General features: G+C 38.1%; 2 long non-coding RNA genes across 3 annotated transcripts; one reads left to right on the top strand and one right to left on the bottom strand.

Annotated features, from left to right (window-relative positions):
• Positions 1 to 850: 850 nt before the first annotated feature.
• Positions 851 to 14,388, top strand: LOC114580846. 2 transcript variants are annotated; one of them, XR_003702444.1, is made up of 2 exons: positions 851 to 2,848; positions 14,039 to 14,388. It is a non-coding gene; the product is annotated as an uncharacterized LOC114580846 (long non-coding RNA). The 2 variants fall into 2 exon arrangements; XR_003702443.1 differs by having other exon boundaries at positions 851 to 3,121.
• LOC110099841 lies at positions 9,806 to 26,914 on the bottom strand. The gene is made up of 4 exons (XR_002303491.2): positions 26,776 to 26,914; positions 26,495 to 26,658; positions 26,104 to 26,246; positions 9,806 to 13,101 (listed from the first exon to the last, which is right to left on the bottom strand). It is a non-coding gene; the product is annotated as an uncharacterized LOC110099841 (long non-coding RNA).
• Between the last annotated feature and the right edge of the window lie 580 nt (positions 26,915 to 27,494).

The following is a 27,494-nucleotide window of genomic DNA, read 5'->3' as shown; positions in this document are numbered from 1 at the left end:
TGATTCCAAATCTTTTGTTCTTTTGAATTCAAACAGGTCCGAGCGTGACCATACATTCACCCGAAATTTCAGCAGCCTCCCAGCGTCTCCCCCGTTTAGGGGAAAACTACAAGAAAACTGGGCCTTCCCACCACGTGCAATAAAGGCGTGTATGGTAGGTACCCTCAGACGAGCACATCGCGGCCGTGCTCTTTCCTCCTACCACACGCAATAAAGGCGTGTATGGGGTCTTCGGTACCTATTTAAAAATACACAGTTTGCTTTCCCCCCACTCAGTAGTACTTATGAGTGACCCTGCCTCGTCGTAAATGCCGCACCGGGGTCCCATCCCACCACGCGCAATAAATGCGTGTATAGGCGATTTTCGGGTGCGCCACGAACGCCGAAGTAGAGTTTAGGCGATTGCTCGCTTCGTCGTAGGCATCGGACCGGCGTCCCATCCCACCATGCGCAATAAAGGCGTGTATAGGCGGTTTTCCGGTCCGCTGCAAACAACGAACACGAGAATCTGAGTTTAAGAAATCCGTACCTTCGCGGGCTTTGATGGTGGAGGCTCGTGGATCGAGATGGAAGAGCACACACATTTTTTTAAAAATAATAAATATTATTATTATTATTATTATGAAATAATAATAATTATTATTATTTATTAAAATTATCATTACTATAATAATAATAATAATATAAAACAACCTAAGGGCTGTTTAGGAACATGATTTGGCCGAAAATGCTTCCGAAAGGGAGGATTACCTTCACGGCCTAAGAGCTCCCGTTCTTGCTTACGATCAAAATGTCTAACTTCCGATCCAAATGAAAGGGAAAGTCGTGGATGCTATGGAGGAAGGAGCGTCGTGAGTTGAGTTCGGATGAGACGAAAATTGGGAGAAAGCCAGGGCACGCAAATGACGAGCTCGGTTTCATTTTAACGACGTGAGTGCGAGGTCGTGTGTGAGGCGACGTCGACGTGCAAGGGGCGGGCGACGTGCGATGTGCCACGTGGGGAGCGACGTGGGATTGCAAGGAAGGTATGATCTTCTCTCTTTTTTTTTTGGTTTTGCCTTACGGGTCAACACACAAATTGCCCTGTGCCTCTAATGTGGCTCGGGGAAGCCCCTGGCGAGTACATTGGGTCAGTTTTGGGTTGAGTCCCTCAGGAAAAAGTGGTGAATCTCCTAGGTGAATGTGAGAGTGAGCTAGGGTTGAATGTAGTCAAGAATCTTAAATGTAAGGTTTTGTTGATCCCTACACATCAAACACGCGCAAAATAAGCGAATTTGATGAAACAAGCAACTCGTGCGTCGACGTAACGACTCATTTGAAGGGTCAAATGACTTCCGATTGATGAACGGACTGTGCCATTACAATCAGGATGTCGATTTTGCCTAAGTAGGATCTCTCGCAGTCAAATCAGACGATATCAATCCTAAGGGAGGATGACCGACACAAAAAATTGACGCGCGACGTCGCCCAAACGACGTCCGATCGCATAACGGATTTCTTCGTCGCGCTCGGAACATCGTCAACACCCAAAAACCACTGCAAACTTGTTCAATTGGGATCATTCGAGATGACGACAGGATTCCCGAGGCAACCACGTGTAAAACGAGAACATTGTCGCACGACATTGCCCAAACGACTTTTTTCAATTGCATAACAAACTTTGTCGTTGCATTCAAAATGTTGTCAATACTTAAAAATCACTACCAATTTGGTCAATGAAAGTCACGCAAGGAACTTGACGAGGTCTCGAGGCAACGACACACGAATCGAGGGAATTAATGTGCGACGTCGCCTGATCGCAAAACGTACTCCGTCGTTGCCTTCAGAAAATTGTCAATACCCAAAAGGAACTATCAATTTGTCCAATTAAAGTCGTGCGGCGAAATGGACGCTTATTCTGAGATGAAATGCATGAATTACGAGGAAACACGAGAATCAAGGCTTTATTTTTTAAATCAGCGCGTGACTGTCATTCTGTATTAATAATAATATTATTATTAATAATATTATTATTAATATTAACTTAAAAGAAAAAACTCAAATCAAGTCAAACAAAAACATTTTAAATCTTAAATAAATAAAAACCTGCGACATTTCTCTGCGAAAATCCTCTCTAAATCCCGGAAATCCCATTGGCTGAAACCTCAGATATCTACTTCGCGTCTCTTCGCCTCGGTCGTCTTCGTTTACTGGCATTAAAACGAGAACGATCGTTCACTTCTTGGTCTTTTTCCACGCTCAAGCACTCCAAACGTTTGATCGATTTGAACCTTCAACCAACCTCCCCATCGAGACGCCTCTTTCCCCCTCTCGCGAGCCAAACCTCTACCTGTTGTCGTAGCTCCGTCCGTCCACGTGCTTTGATTCTCAAACTCACCACGCCAAAACTACGCAACCCGTCCACACGCAGCTTCTCCTTTCACTTTAGCCGAACTCCTCTTCAACAAAAACTCCATCTAGCCGCTCCTATAGTCACGATTTACCAGCACCCTGTCCAAAAAGCTCAGCCTATTAACTCCTCACGACCAGATCGTGTTTAGCTACTCCCTCCACCCGTGAGATCTACAGCCAGCTCCGACATGCTCTGAACTCCGATCCCTCAGCAGTGGCACCTTGTACGATCTCTAACAGCCAGTCGTAGCCTCCCCTACCCTCCATTTAGCCTTCTTCCAACCAATCGAAGCTCTAAGACCTGCACCTGCTTCACTACAAGCCAAACACCCTTCCACAACACACCTGGCGGAATCTCCTCACGCAAACAAAACCTACTTCTTCTTTTAGCTGCTATGATTCAACGTCCCTCCAAGCCAGAATCTGCCCGCCGCACCACTCCATAGCCGATCTCTCAGTAAGCCGCTTTGCCTCTCATTCTCTCTCTCATTCCAAGTGACTGAGAACAATACGGCTGTTGCCTCTACTCTTGAATTGCATAGCTCTTTTTATGCCAATGTTTCCCTGCTCCCATTCACGTGAAAGCCGATCCCTGTTCACATCCACGTGAAGATTTGCAATAGCCGTATTCCCATTCTACATTTAGTGGAATTATTTCAGTGATTCATCAAAAGGCTCAATTTCCCCCAATAGTCAAAAAAAAAAAAAAAATCGCCCAATTAGTCAAAAAGTAATTTTTCTTGTTGTCTGTCCTCCTTGTTTGTTTTATTTTATTTTGCGTATCTGTTTTAGTTATCATTAGCATTTAGTATTGTTGTTTACTATTAATTAATACTAATTAATTCCCAACATTATGGTTATGAACAAAAAAGGGAAAGACTAAAAAAATGAACTATGACAATAAAAGGAAGAGAGTAAAATAAGAAGCTTGGAAGAAAAGAAAAATTAAACGGTGTATTTGGTGTACATTTATTCGCCGTTGTCGTCGTCACCTCACACAGATATAACCCTTCAAACTCAAAATCTATCCAAAGTCGCATTTTAGGTCCTTGCAACGCGACGAGCAACCACCCATGCTCACTTTTCTTAGCACAGTGGGAGGAAGCTCACAGCGGCGCTTGCGACGAGGCTAACAAGTATCGTGCGCACTTTTTCTGGCACGGTAGGGCAAAATATAATTACTCGTACGCGCCTCAATGCCGACAAGGAAACAAATGCGTTGTCAAACAGGTGCCCCCTAAAACTCATGTGCGCTTTTCTTGACATGTTGGGATTGAAGACTACGGCTACGATGTCATCCTACACCGACCGTACACGTCTTTCTTGACATGGCGAGCAGGCTAAGATTTGTATTTTTCCCTAAACGAGGGAGACGTCGGGAAGCTGCCAAAATTCAATCTAAGAATACACAGAATTTGACAATTACATGGTACTTCATTTGAAAAGCATGGATTTGAATTGAACTTGAATTCCAAACAACAACAGGGAACAGGACTTTAAGTTAACAACTGATTGATCTCAATAAAAATGTTCAAACATTAAAATGATAATATGGTTCATTTAAATAAGCCTTAACAAATAATCAAAGAACCTGTAAGGAATGAATTTCCAAATGCTATTTGCTGGCAAGAAAGCATCGACAAACAATAGTCATCCATGAATGAAGAGCAATAGACTTAATATAACTTATGGTATTCAACCAACTAATCAACAAGTGGGAGCAAATATGAGCACAATAAACCTACGATGCATACAAGCTCCAACAAGTCGTTATAGGAGGCTTGTTATGCACACGACAACTTGTCTACAAGTTAGAAAGGGGATAACAGAATGATGAGGACATCGACAGACGCTACAGACATGTTTATCGCCGGCGAAACCGCAGATCGACGGCCACGATTCAGCGTCTCTACTTTTGATATAGATGTTATGATTACTGTCTTAGTTATTTTCTGTTTTTCCCATTTTACCCCTGTGGGGAGTTATCTGTCTTGTAGCCTTTGAGGGCATTTGAGTCCTTTTTATTTATGTCTTTATTAGAGGCTATATATAGCCTTCATATTGTAATTTTGATGCTTAATGAATTATTGAATGAAAAGTTATCTTTGTTTCCACTTTCTTAGCATGAGTGCTTGAGAGGGAAGAGAGCTCAAGGGGAGCATTTCGCAAGGCCCACCAATCGTCGGAAGAGTCCTCGATTCGTGGTTAGTTTTTATTTTATCTTCTTGATCGTGTTCCCATCCACTTCCTTCCCCCTCTCTCCCACAAGAAATTCCCCTCCTCATATTGCCGCCACCCCCTGTGAGGAATCCACCGCCGGCCTTCCCCAAATTTCCGGCCGGCCATCTTGCCGGCGCCACCACCTTCATCCACCCGACCACCCACCACCACCGGCCACTTTCAACATTTCCCCCCATGCTCAAATTTTGAATTTCAAAATTATTTGAGTTCCTAAACTTTCCAAATTTGTCAAAACGCCATATTAGGAAAGTATGAAATGTCATTCAATCTAATTTTAAATTAGATTGGATCACTTTATTTTCATCCTAAGTTGGATTTCTCTAATTTGGAAACTTGATAACTCACCACATCACCCCTCCCCTCTCACCATGCCGCCGGCCCCATGGGTTTATTCCCATCATTAATTGCTCCTTTAATCCCTCTTCAATTTGGAGTTAATATTTTAATTCCAAAACAAAATTCCCTCCCAAATTTCAAATCCTGAAATTGATTTCAGGATTTATTGCTAAAACTCCTCCCTTCCCCCTCTTGTAACCGCCGGCCTCCTCTCTCCTTGCCTCCCCCATTAATTCCCCTAATCAAGGCATTAAATCTAATTGATTGGGAATTCAAATCATAGGCAAATCCCTCCTAAATTACACAAAACTGAAAGCAAATCTCAGATTTGTGTAATTCCCCTTCATATCTCCTTCTAACCTAATTTCTTCCCCAAAACCTTCCCCTCCTTCCTTGCCCCCACCGGCCTCCCCCTCTGCTTCCTGCTCCCGCCGCCCCCCATCCCCCTTCTCTTGTGAATTGAGAAGCCCACGACAGAAGAAGGCGTCACTTCCCCTCCATCTCGATGTCGAATGGCGGATCCGGAGTTTGAGTGGGGTATTGTCTTCCAAGCCGACGGAAGCGTCGACATCCTACGGTCGCCTTGCTTCGACGTAGGGTTTGAAGACGAAACTACCGTGGAGGAATACGTGGATAGAGTTGTGCCAATCCTTGCAAGCATCTACGACCGAAGACTTTCAAAGTGCACTTGGAGCCTCAACGGTCGTCTACGACTTCCATCCCAACCGGCAACTTTTCCTTCGACGAAGTTCTTTGGCGCCCTCTCCCTAGTGGTAACTTCTTTCATCTCTTGGATCTTCTATCTCCGCCAAAAGTCCACCAATCTTTGAGCGATACGGCCTCAAGGTGAAATTCTCGTTGTTAAACGTAGGGTTTTGTTACTTGTACTTCGCATTTAATTCCCTTGGATTTTTGAATGAACTATTTTGGTTAATCTCAAGTGCGCCTCTTTGGCCTAAGCAAAGTTAATGTTTCTAATCCTTAAATCTATCTTGCATGATCCACATAAATTTATAAAAGCAAGCTTTTAACAATTCTCTTTTAATTTCGATCGTAACTCCTAGTAGTTTCACATCACAGAAGCTCTATTCTACCGACGACGACGAACAACATGATAAATGTGCTAATTCATTAGAAGGATCCTAATGAATGTGATATGCTCATGAGTAGAATATGAAAGACATACAACAGAAAAAACTCCCCTATTACATTGATTTACAAACAGGTGTATCATTCTCCTACGAATACAAAGTCAAAGTGCAATGAACATACAAATTGCGGATTAGCATGCGTAAAGAAGTCAACAATGAACATAATTTTCCTACAGTCTACATTGGCACATTGATGAACATGTTGAATGTTCCTGCAAATGGTAGTGACCCCTAAAAATACACAGTGATGTGCATAATGAATGCTAGCATCCAAAAGCAAATGTAGGGGAGTCCTCATTCATATAGCAGTCTACTCGCAGGTGACGACAAATAACATGAAGTGGATGCTAAATCATTCCTATAGTTGATAACTACTCAATATTAGCCAAATACAATGGCCCTCTCCAAGCAAGGATAGAAGATTCACAATAGATTTTGGTTCTTCACAAATACAGATATACGCACTACATGCCACCTGCAACAGTAGCGAATATACTGCAAGGACCAAAGACCGCAACAAAATGTATAAGGAATGCAACAAATGCAAACACACCTATAAGATATCGTAACTGAAGGAGACCCGTTATATGCAAGCATCAAGAACCAAACACAATAGTATTCCTATGACCAATGTCAATTAAGTTTGCAAATAAACACATCAGTTCATCGCAGATGATTGAGCTCGATGTGTAGTGATTATAGTGTCGACATCCATATTCTCGCAAATGACGACGACCAATATACAATAGATACGAAAGACAAGTGCTGAATGTGATCACGCCTCACCATCAACGTCAAAGTATAAGTAAATGTACTCGATCCCACTAGAAATGAAACATCGAAGTAATATTCAGGGAAAAGCATGAAGAGTATATAACGAGTTCAATGTATGTTGCATATCATATACAAACATGGCGTGATGGATCTTCTACAAGCATGGAATAGATGATCGTAGCGAATGCAAGCACTTACTAGCAATGATAGAAGATGAATCATGTGCACAATAATAAATATGTGTCGATGGTGATCAATAATTGTAGATGTTACAACGCTCCTATAATTAACCACTACTCAATGGCCGACAAATACATTGACCAACTACGTGCGGAGATGGATAACATGGAGAAAATACAAGCGTCTACTGGCCGCTGTGGAGGACCCGTCGTGCACTCAACATGTTACCTACAAGCAAAAACAGAAGTGCTACGACAAACACAAGCTTCTACGAGCTGTTGTAAAAGACTCATCAAATATCCAAAAAATGCCCCCAGACATGCACTACAACATGTATACACACAAACACAAAGAAATGCAATACAATTGTACACCCGCATGGGCCCCGACGAGCGTGTCGTATTCACACACATGACGTTTGAGGATGCTGCACAAGTCAAGAAATGAACTTATATTCAAGCCCAATCTGTCTCCTTGATAGGACAAAAGTTGACACTTCTTGAACCAATAAACAAATATATGATCGCAACATCAACCGGGATGTTTTGTTTTATAGATCATATTAGGCCTTCAAGGACAATAATGAAGAAACTTCAATAAAAAAAAGCATAAAACCAGAGATGAACCCGATCATCTGTCGGCAAGTTGACGGAGTCGATAATGTTCAATCAACAAAATAAAATTTCTCATAAATACTACGATGATGGCTGTGTTAAATGTAAATCTCAACTGAATGGGAGCACAAGAATTTAAAATGCCACCAAAATGCCCAATTAATTAATAACTCCAAAAGTAATAAAAAATCCAAAATATTTAAAAATGAAATTAACCATCCAAACACTTAAAATAAAACTTATCCACCCTTCGCAATAGTTTGTCGAGGTGGACAAATTTAAATATCACTTCAACTCATAAGACCTAATGTCTAGTCGAAAATATCATTAAGATTCATTCTCAAACAGTCTCTTGCCAACAAGGACATGACACATATACTTTAACCAGCGATTTTGCTGTCAAATGGCACCGCAGGTAAATAGTTATGACTGATGCCTTCTAAACCGGATGGTTTGCAACCAAATAGCACCACTAAATTAAGGTCATGGCCAGAGCTCGTATGCTCCCCAATGGCACTAAATCCTTGAGATATGAATCAATAGGATATAATCGATATGACACAAAGTCCTCTATTAGTTAAGGTGGATTCAAATTTGTCCTCTCAGATAAATATTCACCTTAGATTTGCAAGGTTCCCTTGGACGAAGCAACCCATGGCTGCCGACAAATGATCCTTTTGTTAGGCTAGGTCGACTACCTCCTGTGACTATATAGATTAGGGACCATGATGGCCCGGGATGACAAAACCATGGGATCTTGATCGAGCTCATCATCATTCCCTCCACCATCCACTTTAAGTGCAAGATGATGAAATTTTCAATTTTAAATATTAAAATTTTAAAGAATAAACCCATAATGCTACTATATGCCAGATAGACGTTACGTATCTGATTGATGACACTAGCCTTAATCAAAAGTTCTCTCTGGTTATCGCGAGAGGTAATTAACTATAAGGGCTTGTGCCTATAGGAAACCAGAACTTAGATCATAAAGTCCTCACAAAATGAGGGCGAAATCTCTAGTAATGTCTTATCTACAAATCCAATTTGCCTTCTGAAAATTTACCTCAAAATCTAATTTGTTAAAACTCTTCTGAAAGCAACAGGGGAGGTCGGGACACAAATTTTCAGAGCCCATGAGAGGTGGATGACCCTGGTTGAGAACGGTTGTTGAGGAGCATATCCTCCAAGGGAAAGTGCCCTTTAGGGCGAAGGCTCGTCAAGGAGAGTTCCTAGACAGACTCGTTGTTGATGAGTGCATCTTTGATTTGATCTTCCAGGGGTGAGCTCGCATGTCACAAACTCTACTGGGATGAACTCTTTCTTGCTTCTAAATGGTGTTAGCAACTACACCCTAGGGAAAGGCTTGCTTTCAGGGAGCATTGCTTTAAGCCAGGGTCCCTCCCGAACATGCCCCATAGACATGAACCTAATTAGATACCTGTGAATTGTCCAGACCTAACCGGGCATAACTCATATACTGAATGGATCAAATCATGTCAGATCGTAGCAGGACAATTCCTAAGAACTATTTGAAAGATATTTCTTTTCATTTTTGTCATTAATAGAAATGCAAAGCCACAATACATCAAATAAATATATAAAATAACTCCTATACATTTTCCATTTATCTCCAAAATTTTTTCTTACATCAAATAAAAATTTATGTATTTGATGTAAGCAAAAATTTGGGAGAGGAATGGAAATGGAAAATAAAAATTTATGTATTTGACCCAAATTTTTGCTAATAAAATAAGACTTTACTAGGTAATGGAAAAGACACTAAAGAACACAAATAAGCCAAAAATAATTTCAATTTATAATATAAAAGACTTACAAACTTTTGATGGCATACAAACGATAAAATAAAGACAACGACTTTCCTAAACTTGATTTCTTTGAGAAGAAGGATACAGGTGGAATGAAACTTGCGGAGAGACGAAAGAGGTTAGAAGCCCGAGAAGAAAAAGGAGGAGAAGCTCGCAAGCTTTCCTAGAAGGAAGAAGAAGAGAAGTTGGACAAAGCTCGCAAGCTTTTCCAAGCAAACCCGCAGGTTATGGCTTCCAAAAATAACATTTTTACAACTCTAAAACATCATAAAACATCTATATATATAGGCATGAGAGGAGAAACCAAACAGCCCCAAAAACTCCTCACAAATTAAATGAAAGAAATGATAAGCCAACAGCCACCTCATAATATTCCCAATTCTACACAGGAAACAAAGCACCAAAAGTCAAGGAAAACCCACCCAACAGCCACGAGAAAGAAGCCCAGGCGGAACTCGAAGAGACAGCAGCAAGAACCAAGGAGGCCCGCACAGAACCGAGGAACCAAGGCACGGGAAAACCACCCACCACAGTCAGCCACGGAAACCCACGGGGCAAAGCTCAAAATTTTAAGAAGAAAAGGGGAGGAGAAGGGAAAAGATTAATGAGTTATAAATTAATAAATGAACTAAAAATAGAGCTCATAATGAGCTAACTTTTAGTTCAATAAATGAACTAAAAACCGGCTCATAATGAGCTAAATTTCAGCTCAAAAATTAATGAGCTAGCAACCTCAAGGGAAGTCAAAACCCAAATTTTTGGATTAGGTTTGCATACATACTTGTGTAACACATTTATGTGTTACATGACTAATATGTATTATGCATTTACATATCAGATATTGCATATGCATGTTGCAAGGTTGGACAATACTATTGCATGACGCAAATGCATGCTGCATAAAGCATGTACATGAACCATTAACATGTTGAATAACATGTATATGATATATTAGCATGTTGGATAGCATGTTTTCATGACGCTTTTGTATGTTGCATTATGTGCTTGCACAATCTTTGATGAATTTACGTAACATACTTATATATATTTCAATATGTATATATGATGCACTTGCGTACCATTAGTATGTGCATATGATATGCTTGTATATGATTTAGTATGCATGCATAATATAATAGGGACTCAACGATGACACCTCTTTTAATGATTTAGCGCGTCATGTGCACTTTAATGAAGGGTTGTACAACCCGTGACACGTAACAGTGTGTTATTTTATTTCTTTTCAAAGGCCAATGTTCACATGACATATGACATTCACGGGGTGTATACGAGCCTAATTTTAACAGCTGACGTGCATGCTACCAGAACACTTATGCACCTATGACTCATTTTATCATTTTGTATTTAGAGTTTAGCTCAACAAGTCCCAAAAGGGATCAATTTCCCGAGTTATAAATAGGGAACCCTGCTTTTGTTCATTTCAGTTTAGAGTGTGTGTTGCTAAGTGATTTGAGTGTGTGCGCGAGCTTGGAGCTAAGGGGAAAAATCTAGTTTGTGCTTGTGTTGGTTGACAAGCAAGAAAAAATTCATTTACAAGTTCATTACGTTTTCATTCATTTTTTTTCTTTTCAACATTTGCAAATTATGTTTTCATGCATGTTTCATTTCTTGTTGACTTAGGAGCTACATTAGGTGTTAACCTATTTAAATTTTATCTAACTCAATTATTTTATTATAAATTTTGGCAACACCCCAACTTCATCCCCACATACAGGGTTACATCGGGCATGTTAAGCTTACCCGCCTACTAATAAATGCAGTTATGGCAGGTGTCAGGTGACACTGCAGCCGAAATTTTATTTCCCGCTCGCTAATAAAAGCGGTCATGGGTTTTCAAGTACCTGTTTATAAAACATAACATTTTCCCACCTACTAAAAAAATGGTCATGAGTACTAGTTTTTTTATATATAACAAATTTTCCTACTCGCTAATAAAATCGATCACATGTACTTAGCTGATGCAAATAAATTTTCCTGCTCGCTAATAAAAGCTATCACGAATACTTTCTCATGCAAATAAATTTTCCTACTCGTTAATAAAAGTGGTTATGGGTACTTATCTCATGCAAACAAATTTCTTCGCTCATTAATAAAAGCAGTCATGGGGTACTTATATATTAATACAAATTTTCTCACTAGCTAATGAAAGAGATCATGAGTACTTATATTTCTCCGCTCGCCAATAAAAGTAGTCATGAGTACTTATATTTCATACATAGGCAAATTTTAAAATAGCAAATGTCAGGGATATATCTTAGGTGCACAGTGGAAGCGATGGCGAGACGTCACAACGCATGAAACCTTGGTGGCCAGCGGTTGAAGGCGTATGAGAGAGAGGAAGCCGAGAAAGGAGAGGGAGTTCGTGCTATGCGGTTTGGAGTGTGAATGTCATGAGTGGCATGAGGGACAGAGTGGGATGGGATATGAGAGTATGGGGGTAATTTAAGAATTATTTAGATTTTTTTCTTTTTTTTATTAATTTCTTTTTTTATTATTATTAGTAATTAGTTTTAAAAAAAAATAAAATTAATAAAAAAATTTAATAATCATGCATCAAATTGATCGTCGTTGTTGCTCACATCAATGCCGGCTTGATATGCGCATGAAAATTTTAAATTTTCGCCGATTGATGATCCCAATCAATATGGATGTCGATCTTAGTTGTTTCCATTTCTCTGGACGAGCTGGCACTGTCCGTTATGCGAATAGAGGCCAATTCGGCAATTTCGATTTTCGGTCGATGCGTGTCGAGCAAGTTTCGTGTGACACCGTGGTCTTTTGTCTTCGAAACTTACCATGTGTGGTTGACTCAACCCCGACACTAGTATTGAGATCAACATTAATATGTTCGGGATGTAGGATTGGACTCAACAAATTAGAATCATAAATCAATTCAAACATAAAAAGATCAACAAATGTTAAAGATTAAGCTCAATAGGTTCCCGACTAGAAATAAACTTTACTTTATGATGAAATGGGAATAAAGCGTTTATACTTTTCTAAAGCGAACTCAATGGATGGGCCATCAATCCATAATGACGAAAAATGCCAAAGTTGATGGTGGTTAAGAATATAATGGTAATATGAACATGGTTTATTGATACATATGGGAAGCTTTCCCTTTTTCACCTTTTTTCCTGACTCTCTCCTCTACCCATAGAAAATATATTGCAAGGTCTGCATCAGAATAAGCAAGCTCTTACTATCAACTTTGTCTAAGCTTCCTTGATAATATGATGAATTTTATACAACCTAAATGAAGCAGCTTCTTATCCAAGTTACCCACTAAAAAAAGACACAGTAAGTATTATCTTTTACTTTGTACATCTAAAATAAAAGAAACAATAGCAATGAACTTATCATTTAGGGGGCAAAAATAATGTTACCTCCAGCTTGTTTATGTTGAAAATCAACAACATCCAAATTGCTTGCATCTGAACTTGTAGCATGATAAGGGGAGTTGCTCCCATATTCTTCAAGATGCTTTGAAATAACTTCAAAAAATGTTGCTTTGGAAATTGTTTTGTTGTCCTCCCCCATTGTTTTCTTCATTACAACACAAAGCTGTTGATAAGTTCAGAAATTTTGTTTGGCATAGCCTTCAGTGCGTAATGAGTCTCAAGAAATAGAAAAAGTATTAATTCATGAGAAAACAAGTTTAAATGCTCAATTAAGAAATTGGTGAAGGAAAACACTTGATCCTAGCATCCAATGCATTAAAATCCAGTTTGTTTTCATTCAAGGTGTTGAATCCGATTTCTGTAACAGGGTTCAAACTTTTGTTTCATAAAGGTAAGATTATGAGGGCTTGGACTTCAGCTTCCATTTGTTAAAATATATTACTATTAAAAAGGAACATGTTACTTCACCAATAGAGAATTCCCAACCTTCATTTAAAGGAAAAATATCATCCATTCACTTTAAATTATGATTTTAAAATATATGTATTTCTTTTATTTTCTGTACTCCATAAATATTATAGATTTGTGTGAAAAAGATCTAATCGTATGCCACCTGAGCAAGCATCATCTCACCTAATTATTCCCTCTTAGTTTATATGACTTATCTCCACCAGGCAGCAAGCTCAATATATTTTGCTTTGTTATGACCACAGGTTTGCTTATCTTACTTTCCTTCTATTATACTTCAAAAGTGCATAACCGAATAAGTCAGGTTATGATCCAATTCCAGCTTGATTTTATACAGAAAAGCTCTACAAATGTACAACTTAAGACATTTTTATACCTTCAATTTTTCATACTTTTATTAGCAGGTTTTAGTTTTAAAAATTTTATTTAAAAATTTTGAAAATACTTCTGCATAGTTGCATAAAGACTTTCAAAAGGGAAATTAAATTCTTTGATCTATCATTTGTTCTTTTTGGCTTAAAGTTATTGGAATATTTTCGAAGGATGGGAGATTATCTTAGATTATTTTTCATGTTTTATGGGTAATTAATTTCTTATTTTATAATGGTAATCATTTTCTCATTTGACATCAGGAGATTAGAATACTTGCCAAGAGGATGTGGAAAAAGGATGGCGAAGATGTTTCATAAAAGATTTCAGGTTGCCAAGAAGAATCTGTAGGAGGCCAAGCTAAGTCAAAGTTCTAGGGAAAGCTTACCGGCTGAGAGCCACAAAGTTATCTCGACATGCCATTGTTGTCAAGCAGTTCATGTGCCAGCCTAGTGCTAATTATCCGAGTTAGTGTTGCCTTATAGTAACCAACTGGACACTGAATCCCAGACTAATTGTAACAACATTTTTGCCTTTGGTAACCAATGTTTTCCTTCTTATATGTAAAAGGAGACATCATATACAGAAAAAATATATATATTCTTTCTCCCTTCGTAATTGCTTTGTTTTCCAAAGGAGTGATTTTTATGTGAAGGCCTTCCTAACAGGAAAGTATAAATTCTCTATCATTGAGCTAAAATTGGAATCCTTTTTCGGTTCCCTGGATAAGAGAAGGTAGAAGACAAAGAAGTCAAACTCCTAATTAACTCATGTGGATTGCCTCAGTTTTGAGTTCATCGTCATCTCACCTCATCTTGAAATATTAGTATTCGCAAATCCACTCCACTCTCTACCTCATTACTCTATCCCAATTTGGAACAGATATACAAGCTTTAGTTGTGTTTTCTTGCCTTCCAATTTCTCATATTATTTGGTCAGCATGTTTCAAATTTTGAAGCTAAATAATTCCATTAAACATTAATCTCATTTCCCCCCCTTGCTAGTTTTTTTTTTTCTTACCATATTTTAATTTTTAATTTAAAAAATCTATCAGTGCAACAAACTATGATCTTAAAAAATTTAAAAATACTTCTACATAATTATATAAAATCATTCTAAAAAGAAAATCGAATTAGTTGATCCATTATTTGTTCTTTTTTCGTTAGGGTTCTTGGAATATTTTCAAACGATGGAAGGATATGTGAGTTTATTTGTTATATTTTATTGGTATCTAATTAATTTCTTCTTTTATAATGCTAAATTATTGCTCATTCAAGCATGGTCAGGAAATTAAAATACTTGCAAAGTGAATGCAGAGAAGGATGGACAAAGAATTTTCGAGAGTAATTGTTGTAAAGTGAATGCAAAGAAGAATCTAAGTCTGAGAGGTTTCAAAGGTCTTGGAAAAATTTATCTTGTTAGAAAAGCAAAGTCATCTTATCATGCAAAATAATTTGTTGCCGAGTAGCCCAGGTAACGGCCTAGCTTCGACTTCTGAGTCAAAATCTTTTACCATAATTAATTTAGATTGAATCTCTAATTTCTTATAATAACTTTTCTACCATTAGTTATTTACTAATTATTATTCTATATAAAAGAAGACATCCTGGGAAGACAGAAAAAGAATAGAGCTAGAGAAAGCGGGGGCTTGGGAAAGATATAGAAACTTCTGTTTACACCCTTTGTAATTGCCTAATTCTACTTTCTTTAATGAAATAGCAGTTTTTCTTCATTCAAATAAGACTCCATACTAACTCCTATTTTTCCAAAACCCATAATCGCCTACGCAACATGTTGATGTTGGTTGAATATCTTTCGGAAAGGAAGTGGGTGTACTTTTTACAAAAATTAACAAATGAAACATGAAAAATTGGGAAGAAGAATGCCCCAAAACAATTTTTATTAAAAGAACTCTAAAGAAAAAAGCAAGATACAATTGGATCTTCAATTGGAGATAAAGATCCAACTCTCTCAAATCCTTATCCATCAGCTAGAGCCCAAATAACCTAAAGAACAAACTAAATTCAGCAAACTCCAAAACATAACCCTGAAATCACCATATTGTTAGCCTTAAATAGGCTTTCATAATTCCCTACCATATTCAGCCCCATTTTCTTAAATAATTTCTTCTCATATTTGATTTCAAATTAGATTTATTTCCCTGATTAATTATATCCCAATTGTAATTAAAACTTCCCCCCTTAATTCCTCCAACTTTTCCCTAAATAATTCTCTCTTAGATTTTGAATTCAAATTAGATCTTTGTGGGCTCCGAAAATTCAGCCCTGGCCTCCACCCGCTTTTTGCTTTTCTTTGGCGAGGGAGTTTTAACGAACTAAGTTCCGAGCTTGTAGATAAGACACTACCTAGAGATTTCACCCTCATTTTATGAGGACTTTATGATCTGAGTTATGGTTTCCTATAGGCGTAAGCCCCTATAGTTAATTTCCCTCTTGATAATGAGAGAGAACTTTTGATTAAGGCTAGTCTTCAATCAGATACGTGTTATCTGGCATATAGTTGCAGCAATGGGCTTTGGATATTTGAAGAGTTTGGATATTTGAAAAATTGATATTTAAAATAAAAATTTCACCACTTTGCACTTAAAGCGGATGGTGGGCGAATGGATAATGGACTCAATCAAGATCTCATGGTTCCGTCGTCCCGGGTCATCGTGGTCCCTGGTCTACTTAGTCATAGGAGGTAGTTGACCCAACCTGACAGAAGGATCCTTGTCGGCAGCCATGGGTTGCTTCGTCCAAGGGGACCTTATAGACCTGGGGTGAGTGTTTGTCTAAGGAGATAAATTTGAATCCACCTTAGCTAACAGAGGGCTTTGTGCCCTATCAATCATATCCTATTGATTCATATATCAAGGATTTAATGTCATTAAGGAACTCACTAGCTCTGGCCATAACCGATATTTCGTGGTGCCATTTGTCAATAAAACCACTTGGTTCAAAGGGCTCTGGGTCATGACCGTTTATCCTGCAGTATCATTTAGCGACAAAACCGCCGGTCAGAGGACACGTACCACACCCTTAGTGGCAGGAGATTGTTTGAGAATGGATCCTAGTGATATTTTCGACCAGGCATTAGCTCTATGTGAGCTAAAATAAATTTTAATTTATCCACATTGACAAACTATTGCGGATGGTGGATGAATTTTTCTTTAAATGTTTTGTGGTTGAATTTCAATTTTAAATTTTTTTAGATTTTGAAAATTTTGGATTTTTTTAGTATTGGGGACATTTGAGCATTTGGGAGGCATCTGAAAGTATTTGAATCACCCCTCCTATTGAGATTTAAGTTCAATGCATCCATTATCGGGGTGTGGGGTCATTCATTGACTAAACATTGTCGACCCTATTAACTTACCGATAGGGGATCCGATTTTGTAGGTTTTATACCTTTATTATTGAATTCTCTTGACTATAGGCCTTGAAGGCCTAATATGAATGTGCTGAAACAAATATACCGGTCGCCACAACTATATATTTATTTGATAGTTCAAACCTTCTCAACTTTTATTGATCCGTATAGAAGGATCATGTTCGAACTTGAATTCACTTATCGACCTGTGCAACATCCCTAGACATCACGTGTGTACTTATAACAAGCTCGTCGAGGCACATGCGAATGCTTGGGGGCCTTTTATAATTAAACCCTATCGACTCCTTTTTACTTACTCAGGAGAATCAGATTTAAATTTAATAACCCGCACAACATACCTAGACATCACGTGTACCAATAACACACTCGTCAGGGCCTATGCGGGTGTTTAGTTACATTTGTCCCTTTCATGTACCTATGTGCGAGAGTATTTATTTTAGACTTTATTGACGCATTTTGTCTGCTTGTACGAAGGTTGCAGATTCGATGGCGTGGCGTTGTATTGCTGTCATTTTTCCCGTTTCATATAGGTAGACTGTCGTGCACTATTTACATGATTTATGCAGGTAGATTATAATGCACTAACTAATCTCATGCTTTGATTGTATAATGAGTTTCCTTCAGCAGCTCGTAAGGTTTGGATTTATCACAACTTCTTATATGTTTTACTTATGCTCCCTTGTATTCATAGTATTTCAGTAGTTGTTATCTTCCCAATAGACTGCATCAGGTATGATTGCTTGTAGATAGAATATTGTGTATTTATCTGCAAAATGGTCAGTATTAGTAAAAAGGAAGTTATATCATTAACATTCTTCTTTCTTTGCTTGTAGACCTACTATGTTGTGTATAGTGGTTAGCAAATCATCACATTTATCATGTCTTTTATGGAAGATTTACTATATCCATGTTCACACCAATCTTTATAGTACAAAAATAATTCATCATCTATGAAGTACAACTAGTATCAACAGAAGGCCAATTCAGATTATTACAATTTCGGAATTTCCATGTCTTAAAAAAACTTTAAGAAAACTGACTCAATTTTGTCAGTTTCATCTACAACTTTGTCATCCTCATCATTGATTTGTCTAATCAATTTGCCATTCTTCCTAGCCGTAGCATAGGCATGATAAAACCTCGAGTTGGTGTCCCCCTCATCGTTCCAGTTCGCCTTAGCACGTTGGTTCCACCACATTGAAAGTCTAAGTAAGGTAACATTGAGTTCCCTTACCTTACTACGCAGCAGAGTAAGATCATTAAGACTGAGACCACCATCTGCTTCTTCTTGCAATTGTAATTTAAGAATGTCATTCTTCAGCTCCTTCAGTAAAATTAGATTTTTGCATTTATTCTTCTGCCATAAAAAAGTGATTTCAATGTTCTCTTGATCTTTCTGTTAAGAACTTCGGCCTCATCACCGAAATCTTGCTTATTCCAGGCATTAGCTACAATTCTCCAAGTAGCTGGATAGGATTTCCAGGTGTCCTCAAATCTGAAAGTTTTGGATTGAGAATGCTTAGTATCATCAAGCTTAAAAGCAATGGGACAATGGTCAGAGGCAATCCTAGCAAGGTGCTTGACCGAAGCTGACGGGACAAGCTGAAGAGCCGAAGAATTCAGCAAGCAGCGATCTAAACGTTCCCAAATTCTAGCAGTTCCTTGTTTGTTGTTGCACTAAGTATATTTAGGACCAATTACTTCTAAATCATGAAGATCTTGGTTAGCCATAAATAACCTCATCTCCTTAGACACTTTGGTCATGTAAAAACGCTTGCCACCTCTCTTATCATCCTTGGAAAGAAAATTAAAGTCTCCTCCCACAATTGTAGGAACATCATCCTTCACAAGATTATCAAGGCGGCTCCAAAGCTCTCTCCTGATTTGAAGCTCTTGATGGCCATAGACCATAGCCACATTCCAAAGACCCTTATTGGGAGTGATCAAAGCACCAAAAACAAATTGAGGGGAATGATCAATCACGATGAAGGTTGCCAAATTGCAATTCCACATTACCAAAACTCCACCAGCAGTACTTGCCGCAGGCTGATGAAAATAATCCCAATTGTTGCCAATAATTCTATTGACATCAATCTTATTGATCGAGGCCAACTTAGTTTCAGTAAGGCCCACGAAAAAAACAGAGTTATCTTTTACTACTTCCTTAAGGTAGAGGGAGATCTCCTTCTTCTTGACCCCTCTATAATTCTAGAAAATTAACGAAGACATTAATTAACTGAAGGGGAGAAGTCCCCACCTTTTTTCTTACATTTTCCTTCAACTTTTCTTTTTCTGGACAACGGTTCAATTGGACCCAGAAATTTTAATTGAGGCTTTGGTTTTAGCTTGGCAGAATTGGAGAAATTTAAACCAGATGTACCAGCCAATGGTATATCATGAGGAAAATCTGATATAACAAGATGGTTACCACCAGAACAATCTTGTTTGTCACCAGCACAAGCAGTAGAATCATTGTGAATGGGATCAATAGAGATTTCAATTGATTTTTCATTGACCAGTGAAGGATCAGTAGGATCAGAAGTGTTGGAGTCAGTAACTAATTTTTTTAGAGGAACAAAAGAACCTTCATTAGCAGTTGGACACTTCTCAGCTGTTGTTTCCTCAGGTATAGCAGTACAAACCGCATCACATATTCAGTGGTGATTTCAGCTGAATTACCATCTACAAACTGATTAGAAGCTTTATTAAGAATTTCAAAGCTATTGGACAGGTTAATTTCTGCATCTGGAATAGCCTTCAGATGTTGAATGTTGTTTAAAGTCCTATCTTCAATCAAAGTGACATCATTCGATTTCTAAATAGAACTATCTGGAATGTTACCACTGACAGTAAAATGAGTTTCTGGCTCTTTGATTTCCTTCTTCCAGGAATCTAATTGACTCCTAGTTTGCTTTGGTCTCTTTTTTAATTTTACGTGAATCCAGGACCCATAATTTTCATGGTGTTCAGGATGAAAGTCATCATGAATATCTCTGTCATTCAATTCATAACTGGGATCAATAGGCTTGGCCATCCGAAGTTCTGGACAAGCCGGTTTCAGGTGCCCGATTTTAGCACAGTTAAAGCAAAATGAAAATAATTTCTCATATTCTACTTTCTAGAAGAATCTACCTCCCAAACCATCAACCCAGACACCCGAAGGAAGCTTGGATTCAAGATTAATGCGTACACAGATACGCGCAAATTCTTTCTTGCTCCAACTAAAGGAATTACCGTCAAAGTATATGGGTGATCCAATTCTTGAAGCTATCATTGCAATCTCGTCCCAACAATGCAAGGGCAGTTGTGGGAAACGAATCCAAACAGGTGCAGTTAGACCTTTTAAAGATAAAGGAGAAAAGGAAGGCGACCATTTGCCCAAACCGACAATATGACCACCAATGTATCATGGCCCTCCACTGAAGACTTCCTCCATAGTTGCGGAAGACTTAAACGAGCAAAGAATCCAATTCAGTCACAAAGAGGTTAGGTGAAAATTACCGAATATATTCCATTGCTTGCGTAATTCAATGCTGCAAATCGAAAAAGGGATGTTCTTACCCAAAACCTTCAACACAACAGAGTTGGAGAGGATTTGAGAGTTATTGATTTCTTGATCGGTGTTCAGCTTAACTGCCACCCCGTCAGAGGACATAACGGTGGAATTCGCATCAAAATTAATTTTGATATGATGAGGTTTTTTCCAGGCATTGAGAAAGGAATCCTTCAGGTTGCTAAATTCATCAATAGTTTTGGCACCTGATAAAACAGTATTGTTAGGATCAACAGAAGAGCAGACAGGATTCAATGGTTTGGCTGAAAAATTTCGATTAAGAGTTCCATCGGTGTTGCCAGTCTTCTTGATGTCTATAGCAAACAAATGCGAAGAATCAAGAACATCATGTTCCAAAGAACCAAGGGTTAACCCAAGAAGAACAGGGCCAACACCAGGGGAACTTCGATCCAAACTACCAAAGACAGAGGCCGAAGGATAAACCAAACCCTTACCCTTTCCCTCAGAAGAAGGAAGAGGTTTAACGTGATGAGCGATGGAATCAGAGCCTTCTCTAATAGTCAAAGGTTTTAAACCTGATCTTGAATTCGATTGATCATCTTTACGGGGAATGAAAGAATGCACGGAAGAAGGAGAGCGTGATCGATTAGAAGAAATCTGATGATCAGCCAGAGGTTGAAGATCTGGAGGGTCCGACGGAGGACGGCCAGAAGCCGCCATGGCCGAAGGCAAGAAACCCGCGAAAAACAAAGATTCAAACTTTCTCTCTCTAGAATCCGGCGCGGGAGCTTCTCTCTCTAGAATCCGAGTCACCAAAATTCAAAGTCCACATTATTTGTGCTCTAAAATATTTTTAATTTATTTTTTTCTAAACGAAGTTGCTATGTGTGTACATGCAATTAATTGAATCTAACAACGTTAAATTACTAAAAAGTAAATTAAAAATGCTCTTAATAATTGCATAATAATTATAAGTGTGCATGCAAATTAGAAATGCTTATAAATCATAATATTTTAATTTCAGATAATTTAGAATTAAAATATTTTTTAATACATGATAATTGCAGAAAACAGAATATTTAAACAAATTAAATAATTTAATAAATATTAAACAGATTTTGCTCAAAAATCTTATACATAATTCAAATAATACATCACAATACACAAAATTTAATCCATGTGCATTTAATGCTTTTGCGTATTTACTAGTAGTAATAAAACCATATTAAGTGTTCGAAATTTATTTATTATTAAAATAATATACGATTTATGAATTTGTAAGAAGATAGTTTGTACAAAATAGACAAAATATTAAGCCTCAATTGAATAAAATTCACTTTCAATAGGCAATTTCAACAACTTTCAAGCACCTACGTTGAAACAACCAGTGCGTAGATAAATTTTAGGCAATTTGAAATGTTGTTATAGATAAGTATGGAGAAATTGCAAAGCTATGACTTGTGTCATAAAAATAGCGAAGAGAAATCGGAGCAGCGACACTCTAAGCATGTTTGGTATGACTGGAAATAGGATTATTTTATTATAGCCTAGAGAATAAAAAGAAAAGGCTGAAAGGGAAATTTTGAAGGACAATGGCTGCTAAAGACACTTACCAAGTGTCTTGTCAAAGCTTAAATAAAAGATCTCAAAACGAGTTCATTAATGCAACTTGCCGACTTTATCGTCCTGGCCGATCAGTACAAATTAAGATCAATCAGCCCGTGATGATTTGGGACGATTAGAAGAAAATTGGTTACATTGTCTAGGCCAATGAAATATCGTCCTAGCCGATTAGTTTAAAACCGAGTACAATCGTCCTGATCATCGCTCTGAATCGAAGCTGGCCGATGTCAATCATCCACGACATCGTCCCGGCCGATCCTACGATCGTCCGAGACGATGTGATCGAATCAATCAGCCTTTAATGCATTCCAAAGATGTCAGATTAATTTAGGCATAATTAAGTTAAATCGTCTAGGACGATGTGGATATCGTCCTGGCCGATGTCCTAAAATAAAGAATACCTAAACTGATCATGGATCATGGCGGCTGATTCTTTCTGTTTTTAGCTTATTGTCCTAGCCGATACAAGTATCGTTCAGGCCGATCGGCTTATTGACGGCTACCTTAATGAGGATGCCCTAATTAGGGTTTCTGCTTTTGAACCGATCGTTCAGGCCAATATAAATATCATCCCAGACGATGTTACAAAAAACAGTAAACTCTAGGGAACTGTCAGAAAATCTTCCAAGGTGTGTATGTGCAAAGCTAAATAGCATCAGGAGCTACACCAATTACAATAGACTCAAGAAAAGAAAAAAAAGTTACAAACTGACTCAGACCTAGTATAGCCAATCTTGAGCTAGTTTCAAATTGCAGTATGATCTTGTGGACCTGAAATGTCAGTAGATAAGGCAATCGTAGAGAAATAAGAGTGTTTGTTATCATCAAAATCATAAACCATGAAAACAAATCCGCAATAATCTCCCCCTTTTTGATGATGACAAACATTACTATTTGAATTTGCAAAAAAGAAAACATTTTCTTCTAATCTCTCCTTTACTAGAATAAAACTTTAAAAATATGGGAGAATAAAATTTTTGTTGTTTTTAATTTTTTGAAAGAAAAATGATACAAATTCAACAGTACGTTCTCCCATTTTGACATTATCAAAAAGAGAAGCTCCCGCGCCGGATTCTAGATTCTTCTTTTTGGACTGAGGCACTGCATACTGCACTTTACCTTATAAATAGACACCCTTCCTCTCATAATTCCCGCAATCACCATATGAACTCCTTTATAATATTCAGCTAACATATCACCACATGAGAATATTCGGTTGTCGTTGCTACCCTTGGCTTCGCCCATATACTCCATATAAGCTTGCGCCTCGTTCCATTCCTTGCCTCTTTTTCGGCTATGCCACTCAACAAAAAGGCTATAAATGCTACAATCCCATTACAGACAAAATTTATGTCTCTCGTTATGTTACATTTGACGAGCACAACTTCCCCTCCACTCTACCTACTCCACATACAACACAACCTTCCACCTCTACTACCCCTACACCTTTTCCTCCCATTCCCACTAACCCAATTTCTACTACAGATACTCTAATCTCCCACCAACCTACAAGCCCCTCTTCCCCTGTTCAATCTTCACCTGCTTCCCACTTCTCCTCCACACCATCTACTTCCCCGACCACCCAACCCAACACTAATCAAACTTATCCATCCAGCTCCACCACTTCCCCATCCAAAATACCACACCATTCAATGATTTTAAGACTTCAAACAGGCTCTCTATAGCCCCCCCAAATTCTAAATCTTACTCATACCATCAAACTCACTCCTACCTCCTACACCATCACCCGTAAATCCTCCCATTGGCGAAATGCAATGTCTGCCGAGTTTAATGCACTACAAGCTCAAGGGACTTGGTCCCTAGTTCCACCACCATATAATCATCAAATAATCGGCTGCAAATGGATTTTAAAAAAAAAACGTCTTGCCGATGGCTCCATAGCCCGTCACAAAGCTCGTCTAATTTCCCAGGGATATAAACAAGAATACGGCATAGACCATCATGAAACCTCCAGCCCTGTCGTCAAATTTCCTACCATTCGTATCTTCCTTACCGTAGCTCTTCATTACAATTGGCAAGTGTTTCAACTTGATGTTGTTAATGTTTTCCTCCTCAGTAACATTGACAAAACCATTTACATGGCTTAACTACCTGATTTTACTGACCCTCAATTCCCAAATCATGTCTGTCTCCTTCGCAAGGCAATCTATGGCCTTAAACAACTTTGGTTTGCTACACTAACAAGCTATCTCAGCACTCAAAACTTTCAAGTTAGCAGCGCCGACCCGTCATTCCTTCTCCAATATAAAAACAATATCACCATATACATACTTGTCTATGTCGATGGCATCCTTATCACCGACAACAACTCATCTTTCATTTCCTCTCTCATCACAAATCTCCACAACAAATTTTAAATAAGAATCTTGGTACTCTTTCTCGTTTCCTCGGTATCGATTTTACTCGTACCTCCACCGGTTTTCATCTCACACAAAACTCCATCCAAGAGCTCCTTCACATAGCATCTATGACAAACTGCAAACCAATCCAAACATCACTCCCAAATAAATGCCCCACCGACCCATCCCTCCAACAACCATTTGCTCAACCAGCACTCTTCCGCTAGAATATAGGTTCTCTTCAATACTTATTCTCGGTCAGGCCAGATATTGCTTTTGTCATCAACAAACTTTGTCAACAAATGAATAAACCACTTCTCCTACACTACCAGCTTCTCAAACGGGTACTATGATACCTACGCGGAACACTCGACTATAGTCTCTTTATTCGAAAAAACTGATTTTGAGCTTACTGCCTTCTCTGACTCGGATTGGGCCGGTGATATCGTCGATTGCAAATCGACGACTGGATAATGTATTTTTCTCGGCTACGCTCTCATAGCCTTGTATGTTAAGAAACAAACTACAACTGCTCGGTCATCTACCGAAGCGAAATATCGATCTCTTGCTACAGTTGCCGCTGATCTCATCTGGATTCGCTTTTTGCCATGATTTCAACATATCATTACAGCAAACTCCCATCTTTTGCGACAATATATCGGCAATGTCCATAGCCTGCAATCCAATTTTTCATGCGAGGATTAAGCACATTGAAATCGATCATCATTTCTTCAGGGACACTTTTCAAACTAAGCAAATCGCCATTCAACACATCGCAACTGAGGACCAAATAGCAAATATGTTCACAAAGTCTCTACATGTTTCCAAGTTTCAATCACTTCGTACCAAGTTGATGGTTGTTCCACCCATCAGCTTGAGGGATGGTGGCAAGCAGTATTTATCCGCCACTTCTCTGAGCATCAACTAACTGCTGCTGTGCCTCAACTCTGATCAAGCAGCTTACACTTTTTCGCTTTATGTAACTGTCTAGGGTAGTATAGATATTTCTGCTGCTTTACACTACTTCTGTATTTATACTTCTACTCCACTACAGTAAAATGAGCAAGTGAGTCTATCTGAAACTAAGTCGTCTTCTTCCTTGAGTTTCTTCAGTGTGTTGGTGATCCTAATGGATCTTTGCTGCTGGTTTATTAGTATGAACCTTCTGACAGGGACACCGGATTTGATATAATACGATTTCTTAAAAGGACATTTATCACCATAACAGAAGCCTAAAAAACGTTCTTTCACTTTCGATTGATAACACATTGTCATGTTTATTGTTCTCGAATACGCTTTAGTTTCTGCTATATCACTTTTAAATGCATTAAACAAGCAAAAAAGGCCAATAAACATTTCTCTCTAGAAAAACACAGGGTTTGCTAACTTTCATAACTAAAATTTTGTTTAAAGCTAGTATTGAATAGAAGATAATTACCTTTTCTAGATCGGATGCTTCAAATGTAAGAAGTTTCATTTCATTGACAGCAACGAGGAAGTTCCTCATGTTCTCAAAATATTGAACGCTGATTGAGCTATTCCATCAGCCAACTGAACGGCAACAGCAGGGTTATCTACAACCTGCTCGGTGACATCCCATTGCCAATTCCATCGACGTTATCATAAATAATTCGAATGATAATTTGCAGTCAATCAAAATAAATACTACCAAATAAGAGAAGTTGGCCAAATTTTCGATGAACAAAAATAATACAAATTCAAACCTTTGAAACATCAATACTAATAAACAGGGAATGAGTAAATTCAAAGTAGTGGCCACAAAGAAAAAAAAGGTTATCTCGATTATCAGACTGAACGCGCTTAAATACCTTGGGAATAGCTCCAGGATTAACCTTATTCAAAACATTACAAAGGATCAACCCATTACGCAACGCAAGGCAAAACTCTTCCTCCGACGGCTCTCCCTACGGGATCTCCACTGCTCCACGATCCATTTTCCTTAACCACTCCACCGCCTCGAACCTCCTCGAAGCTTCACAGATTCAAAATATAAAAATAATAATAATAATAATAAAACAGATCGTCCAGCTGCTATTCAAAGTTTATGATCGTCTAAAAATACGATCGCCAGCTTCCAATGAATCCGTACCTGCTTCTTCAGCCTCCTCATGGCCATTTCTTCGCCAATCGCTTCTTCAGTTGTGAGCTTTGTGGCCTTTGGCCCTCCTACACACCCCATTTCTCAAGGCAATGCGGAAGGTTGACGCCATTGTGAAGTAGAGTAAGGGGCTGTTTGGCAACAAGTGGGATTTAACTTTAGTGAGATCAAGATTTACTAAGGCTTCGTTTGGGACGGCTTTTTTACTGCTTTCTAAAACGGAGTTTTAGTACAAAAGGCTTCGTTTGGGACGGCTTTTTTACTGCTTTCTAAAACGGAGTTTTAGTACAACATGATAAATTTTGTACTAAAAAACTCCGTTTTAGAAAGCGTAAGAAAAGCGTTCCCAAACGAATGCCTTAGTAAATCTTGTAAATTCGGTTTAGTAAATTTGAAATGTGTTAAATCTGAAAATGTTTGTATGCAATGAAAATCCCTGTTGAAATTCTGAGAAGACTGTTGTGGTAACATATTTTTCAGATTTATAGCAGTTAGGGATTTAAATGTGAAAAATTAATTACTAAACTTAAAATAAATTTATAATTAAAAATAAAAAAATATAATGTGGTTAATTAAATTTAATAATATGTTAAGTAAAATTACTTATAATTTTATTACAAATTAATTATATATTTAATAATAATATATTAATTTATATTAATTAATCTAATATATATATTTAATTACTAATTATACCAATTAAGTAAATT

This window comes from Dendrobium catenatum, unplaced genomic scaffold, assembly GCF_001605985.2.
Source record: "Dendrobium catenatum unplaced genomic scaffold, ASM160598v2 fragScaff_scaffold_1344, whole genome shotgun sequence".
NCBI classification, from domain to species: Eukaryota; Viridiplantae; Streptophyta; class Magnoliopsida; order Asparagales; family Orchidaceae; genus Dendrobium; species Dendrobium catenatum.
This window is presented reverse-complemented; position numbering and strand designations above follow the sequence as displayed.